The following is a 7221-nucleotide window of genomic DNA, read 5'->3' on the forward strand; positions in this document are numbered from 1 at the left end:
AAGGATCGGATGAGGCACTTGGATCTCTTAAGTCACCTGCTTGGCCCTCTTCCAAGTGTACTTCCTTTCACTCCTGCTCTAAAACTTTAATAAACATTCACTCCTGCCCTAGTACTTGCCTCAGTCTCTCACTCTGCCTTATGCCCCTTGGCCAAATTCTTTCCTCTGAGGAGGCAAGAATCAAATTTGCTGCAGACCTATCAGATTTGCTGCTGCTAACAGTTTGAGCAATAAAGCTAGCCCAGGTTGGTACCAAGCACTCATAGATTTATCAAAGGCCAGGGCTACCTCCACTGACAGTCCCATCCATTGGTCACCAATTTGTAAACTGGACAGTATCTCAGACAAGTCTCTATCAATTTAGAAGTTTATGCTGCCAAGGTTAAAGACACACCCAAGAGGCAGGTCTGTGCCTTTCTCCAAAGATAATTTTGAGGGCTTCACTATTTAAAGGGGAAAAGTGGCTGGAGGGTAAAAAGGGATGTCATTGTCACATTACTGAATGCACATGTTTCAAGAGTAAAAGAAGCAAGTAGAAAAATAGTCAATTATGTATGCATCACTCACTCAGTAAATCGGCACTTTACGTAAGACAAGATGAACCTACAGTAGCTACCTGTGGGGATATTTAAACTTTTATCTGTAGCTATCTGCTGAGGAACAAAAGGAAAGGCAGCTTCTTGCATAACTCAGCTTTCAGCTTAATTTTTTTCTTTTGGCATAGTCAGTTGGGGTTCCATGTTTTTATTTTCCTTTCAAAGTATCTGATTTACTGATTTGGAGATTTCTTGCTTCTGTATAAGATATGATACTTAAATGTATTCAACTATAACATACTTAGAAGAAGAATGCACAAATCATAAGATACAACTCAAAAAAAGTATCAGAAAGTGATCATGTATAACCTGCACCTATGATGAAAAATAGAAGATTAACTATCACCCCAGAAGCACCATTTATTTTAAATTTTAATTTTTAATTTTTTTAGGCTAGTCAAGTGAAACAGTCAGAGTGAAGAAGGAGCAAAGAAGTCTGTAACTAGTTATGTAACTAGTCGTAAACATCACTGCACTTGTGTCAGAGGCATGTGAATCAGAGCAACTCTATCTTAAATAGAAGCTGGGTAAAATGAGGCTAAAACCTACTGGGCTGCATTCACAGATGGTTAAGGCATTCTAAGTAACAGGATGAGATAGGTCAGAACAAGATACAGATTGTAAAGACCTTGCTGATAAAACAGGTTGCAGTAAAAGAGCCAGCCAAAATCCACCAAGATCAAAATGGCGACAACAGTGACCTCTGCTCATTCTCACTGCTACACTCCCACCAGCGCCATGACAGTTTACAAATGCAGGGCAATGTCAGGAAGTTACCCTATACAGTCTAAAAATGGGAGGTATGAATAATCCACCCCTTGTTTAGCATATCATCAAGAAATAACCATAAAAATGGGCAACCTGCAGCCCTCAGGGCTGCTCTGTCTATGGAATAGCCATTCTTTTATTTCTTTACTTTCTTAATAAACTTGCTTTCACTTTGCACTGCGGACTCCCTAAATTCTTTCTTGTGCAAGACCCAAGAACACTCTCTTGAGGTCTGGATCAGGACCCCTTTTCTGTAACACTTGGACCAGCCAAAGCAGCACTTAGTTTTGTTTCCTATCACTGACCCAGTTTCTTCCTCAAAGATGACCATCATCATGAATCCTAACATCACAAATAAGTTTTGTCCATTTTTGAACTTAAATATAAATGGAAATAAGCAGTATAACTTTTTAAACTAAACTTTTTTTTTGAGATAATTGTAGATTCACATGCAGCTGTAAGAAATAATACAGAGAGCTTCCTTGCACACTTTGCTCAATTTTTCTCAATAGAAACATCTTGCAGAACTATAGTATATATCACAACCAGGACATTGACATTGAAAAGGTCAAGATACAGAACAGCTGCATCACCACAATAATTCCTATTGTTGCCTTCTACTTCTTATGCCACACCCCACTCCATCCTGAACCCCTGGCAATCACCATTTCTATAGCCTTGTCATTTCAAGAAAGTTATATAAATGGAATCATACAATATGAAAAATTTTGTAATTGGCGTTTTTTTCACTCAGCAGAAATTTTTGGAGATTCATCAAGTTTGTTGCATCTATCAATAATTCCTTCCTTTTTATTGCTAAGTAGTGTTCCATGGTATGGATGTTCCATATTTTAACTATCTACCTATTAAACTACATTGGATCATTTGTAGTCTTTGGCTCTTACGAAAAAAGCTTCTATGCATACGTGTATCATTGGTAACTTCATGTGTCAGCAGTGATTTCCATGTTTCAATAGTAGAACACATCTCTCTTGGCATGGGTTTTCATGGATGGTTCAAAAAATAAGCATATCGAATAAGAAGTCTGGCCGGGCACAGAGGTTCACACCTATAATCCCAGCACTTTGGGAGGCCGAGGCAGATGGATCACTTGAGGTCAGGAGTTCAAGACCAGCCTGGCCAAGATAGTCAAATCCCGTCTCTATGAAAAATACAAAAAATTAGCTGGGTGTGGTGGCACATACCTGTAATCCCAGTTTCTCAGGAGGCTGAGGCTGGAGAATAGCTTGAACCCAAGAGGTTCAGTGAGTTGCAGTGAGCCAAGATCGTACCACTGCACTCCGGCCTGGGTGACAGGGTGAGACTCTGCCTCAAATAATAATAATAATGATAACAAATTTGTGTATTTAAGAACATCCCCCAATCTCCCGTACCTTGCCTAAAACCTCAAAACCTACCTTGCAGACTCTTTTTCCTTTTTTTGAATCCATGTAGGAATTCAAACGTAGATGCCCCCTGGGATTATTCCCTCTAAGCCCTATCTGGTTCTCAGCTCCTGCCCGAGGCCTTGGCCACTGATCTCTCCTTTTCCTTCCCACACAGCACCAGTCTACCCCATGAAGGAAGTACTTGAGCTGGCACCACTCTTGAGGTTTAGGTGCAAGCCTAGCCCCAAGGGTGGCCTTCAGTTTTATTCCTTGTGAACCCACAAAATTCCAAATCCTCTCCTCTCTCCCTTAACTCACAGAGGGAAGCCCTGGCTTTGATCTTTGGACCTGGCCTTCTCCATCCTCCAGCTCTTGGGAGGACCACTCCTTGGCTAGTTTATCCTTTTCCCTGAGCCTTGAGCCCTGGTAATATATCAAGCTTAGGGCCTGAGTATTGGTCTCCATGGCTAAGTCTTCTGGATGTCTCCCACCTGCTCTCATGCCTTCTCCTCAAGACACTGGGAATGTTTTTGAGGATATGGATGGCGCAGGAGAGAAAAGAGATAAATACGGCAAGCAAAGAAGGAGGCAATGAGTGCACAAGGACCCTTAGAGGCCATCCGTTTGAACTCCTCACTGGACAAATGAGGCAACTGAGGCCAATCCACCTTATATGCAATTTTTTATTGTGCTCTTTTCAATCTTGAGAACTTTTCAACAGTATTAAATATTCATCATAAACATAGATTTTAATGGCGGCAAAGTATTTCATTCTATCACTGTACCATAATTTCTATCATCATTCCCACAATATTGGTTTGCTTTTCATTATCATAAACAATGTCACAATTGACATAATCAATAAATATAAATGTATGACAATGTCTGATTATTTTTCTAGATTAGAGTCCTATGTGTAGAATTACTGCGTCAGTGAATATGAATGTTTTTATGGCTAATGATACATATTGCCAATATACTTTCTGGAAAGTTTGTGCAAACTTATACTCCTATTGACATAGCATGAGAGTGTTTATCTCAACATGTTTTTGTCAACACGTAAATTTTTTTAAATATTGGCTACTGATAATCATGAAAAATGGTAACACTTATTTTTATTTGCATTTTGATTACAAATAGTGTTGAGCATTGTTATATGTTTATGAGCCATTTAAACATATTTTTCTATAAATTGTCTCTTATGTTCTTTGACCGTATTGAAATTGAAATTCTAGTGTTTTGCAGCCAAGAAGGATGAACTTGAAGATTAAGCATGATAAGGTCAAAGGACAGAATTAACATAGAGCCATGACCTGGGAGGCAGAAGCACCAAGATACAGTTTCAGACCAGCTACTTACTCACTGGGTTATTTAGGTAAAACCCTTCTATGCCTTGGTCCTCAGTTTCCCAAATGAGCAAGTTGAACTATATGAACTCTCAGTTAATGTAAGATAAGGTCTTGAAAAGTTTACCTTTACTGAAATGAAAATGGTAGTATTTCCCACCAGGTGGCTATAAGAACTATTGCTTTCAACACATCTTGCTCTTTCCAGAGAAAAATGCTAAACAGGTACAGATCACCCCGCTTTTTCTGACCAACAGCTAGAGAAGATACTTCTCTAAGTTAGGGGTGATGCTGCTTCCCTCCCTGCCAACTGGTGGCATTTCTCCCCTGAGGGGATCAAAGAGTGGGTTGATGACTTCTATCAAGGTGGAAGAGGAACATTAAAGGGGTAAATTGAGTGTATTTTGACACCCCTATATGAGATACATACACCTAGTATCAAGAGAGAACCATTTACAAATGTATTCAAAGGAAATCAAGGGTATTTGTTTCCAAATATCTTTCAGGAATAGGCTTTCAATAAGGCTCTCAGTTTGAAAATGAAGCAGAGACAATATAATGTGAGGTTGCCTTGAAGTGCTTTCTTTTCTTTCTATCTGGCAACTATTTCTTTTTTTTTCTTTTAGAGATAGAGTCTTGTTCTATCACCCAGGCTGGAGTGCAGTGGCATGATCACAGCTCATGGTAGCTTTGAATTCCTGGACTCAAATGATCCTCCTGTTGTAGCCTCCTGAGTAGCTGAGACAACAGGCATGTACTACCACGGCAACTAGCAACTATTTCATCTCTGGGTGCATAGGTTTCCATTATAATCCCTCTTGTTAAAAATACTAATCTTCAGAGACAAAAAAGGTAAGAAGCAAGGATAGTAGAATAGAAGGAGTGGCCACTGTTTTATTTTTTTCTTCCTGACAGCAGAGGTCTTTATTGTATTTGGTCCATAGTCAGTGTTTCACATTATTTCGTGGTGTAGATTCCCCAGGTGAAGGTCCCTGTGCAGTACTTGGCAGGGCATGTGGTAGGGGGAGATGAGCAGTACAGCTGGTCAGGCCTGGAAAGGGAAAAGGAGAGCTGGGAGCTCCTTAAAACCTATTGAGGGCCACAGTAGGGGATTGAGCATGGGGAGGGGGCTTAGCCCCAACAACTCAGAACTCCACTGTATTGCATGGGTTTCAGTTTCCCTACCAGGCCCCTGGACAGGGTCACGGTTGTTGATCGGAAATCCAGTCACTCACGAGCCTAAAATATTTTAGGACTATGGCCTGGCCCTCTCACAGAGGACCCATTTCTCCCCCATTTCCTGGAAAAAAAATTTCTTTCATGAAAACTTCCTGAAACTTCTGTGGGTACAGAAACCCACAAATTGACCAGCTAACAAAAGGGAAGGGGAGAGGCAACCAGAAACATTTTAGGGCCTGTTTCCCTCCCTGCCCAGGTCTCTTCTCCCCCGCACAGCTTGGCCCACAGCCTGGACGTCCCTGCCAGGGACTGCAACCCCACAAGCATCTGGATATGGCCTTGAACCCTTTCCCCCACCCTGGTGGCTTAGTCCTATAAAGGAACCAAGGCAGGGGGGAAAAAACTTGCTGCTTAATCCCATGCAGCTGCCCACAGACCCTCAGTTAGCAGCACTGAACAGATTAAAAGAAGACATGAAAACACAGAAAATCCCCAAAACCCAGATAGAGTGATGATGTGGGGAGACAGTGTGCTTGGGAGCCTCAGTAGCTGGCCTCCTTCTGCTAGGAGGGGGGATACTTGAGGGCCTCCCTTGGGCCTGGGAAGTAGCCACTGGGCCTTACAGGCAGTACTTGGGATCATATATCTGTTGACCCAGGCCAAAGACCTGGCTGCTCTGGTTGGCACCCTGTGTGTAGCCCATCTGCAGGGACATGGAGTTGTCCCACTTGTCAGTTCCCAGCTTGTTGTCACAGATGTGCCTCCAGGTCCCAAGAACTGTTATGCCCACCTGGCTGGCACATTTGTTTGTACCCATCTGGAGACTGATGGTCAGTAGATCCATGGGGGACAGATATAGTTCTTGGGGTCAAAGAGATGCCCCTTCATGCTATAAGCTGTCATGCTGGGCTGGCTGGCACATTTGTTTGTGCCTGTCTGCAGCCCAGTGATATACTGGTCAGCCTTCATGGTGGCATTGTACAAGTTCTGCTCCTGCTTCTCTGAGTATTTGGTGCTAATGTCCACAACATTCTGAAGCCCCTTTGTCTTGGTCTTCCCCGCCAGGGCTAGAAGAGACACCTGCAGATGTGTCATGTTCACACTCTCAAACAGGTCATTGGCCTTAAACAGGTCCACAGGGTTCATGCCATAGCTAACCACGGACTTGATGAAGTTGGAGAGGTTTTCTAGCTGGTGCTAGCTCTGCATAGAGTGGTTGACTTTGGAGACTGAGCCTGTTGGAGCTTGTTCATGAGTGTGCATGAAATAATCCCGTCCTTCAGATCCTTCTGGAAGTTGGGGCCAATAGAGAAGCCCATGAGTCCCTCAATCCACCTGGGGAGATCAGCCTCCTTCTGAGCGATGTATTTCAGCAGGAGCTGGTTCTTGACCTTGACCAAGAGCTGTACAAGGGCCCCTTGTTGAATTGTGTGGAGCTCATGGCTGGCAGGAGTGACTGACAGGATGGGATGGGACAGTCAGGTAGGCATGGGCCTGGGATGCTCTGGGCTCTGCCACTGTTTAATTTGTACCATTCACCTAGCTGAAGCCTTGTTTGGGTTACAAAACATTAACGGTCTCACACTCAAAATCAAAACTGCAGAATGTGGCCGAACATATTTTCTTAGAGTAGGCCAGATTTTTGTTCAAGTTGGTCAAGCTCTTGTGGCAGAAGGAGTCCCATATTGCAGCAATACTCACTGTGAAACATTAGCAGAGATACTGACAAAACATAGTTTCAAAGAAGATTGTTAACATGTGCTATAGTTTGGCTATTTGACCCTCCAAGTCTCATGTTGAAATTTGATCCCCTATGATGGAAGTGGAGCCTAATGGGAGGTGTTTGTGTCATGGAAGGTGGATCCCTCATCAATGTCTTAGTACTGTCCTCCAGGTATTGAGTGAGTTCTTACTCTACTAGTTCCAGCAAGAACTGGATGTTAA

The 7221-nt window shown here is 42.6% G+C and overlaps 1 pseudogene; it reads right to left on the reverse strand.

Moving 5' to 3' along the window:
• Positions 1–5896: 5896 nt before the first annotated feature.
• On the reverse strand, positions 5897–6718 carry LOC100452835 (calponin-2-like; annotated as a pseudogene).
• Positions 6719–7221: the final 503 nt, after the last annotated feature.

This window comes from Pongo abelii, chromosome X (genome assembly GCF_028885655.2).
Source record: "Pongo abelii isolate AG06213 chromosome X, NHGRI_mPonAbe1-v2.0_pri, whole genome shotgun sequence".
Classification (NCBI taxonomy): domain Eukaryota; kingdom Metazoa; phylum Chordata; class Mammalia; order Primates; family Hominidae; genus Pongo; species Pongo abelii.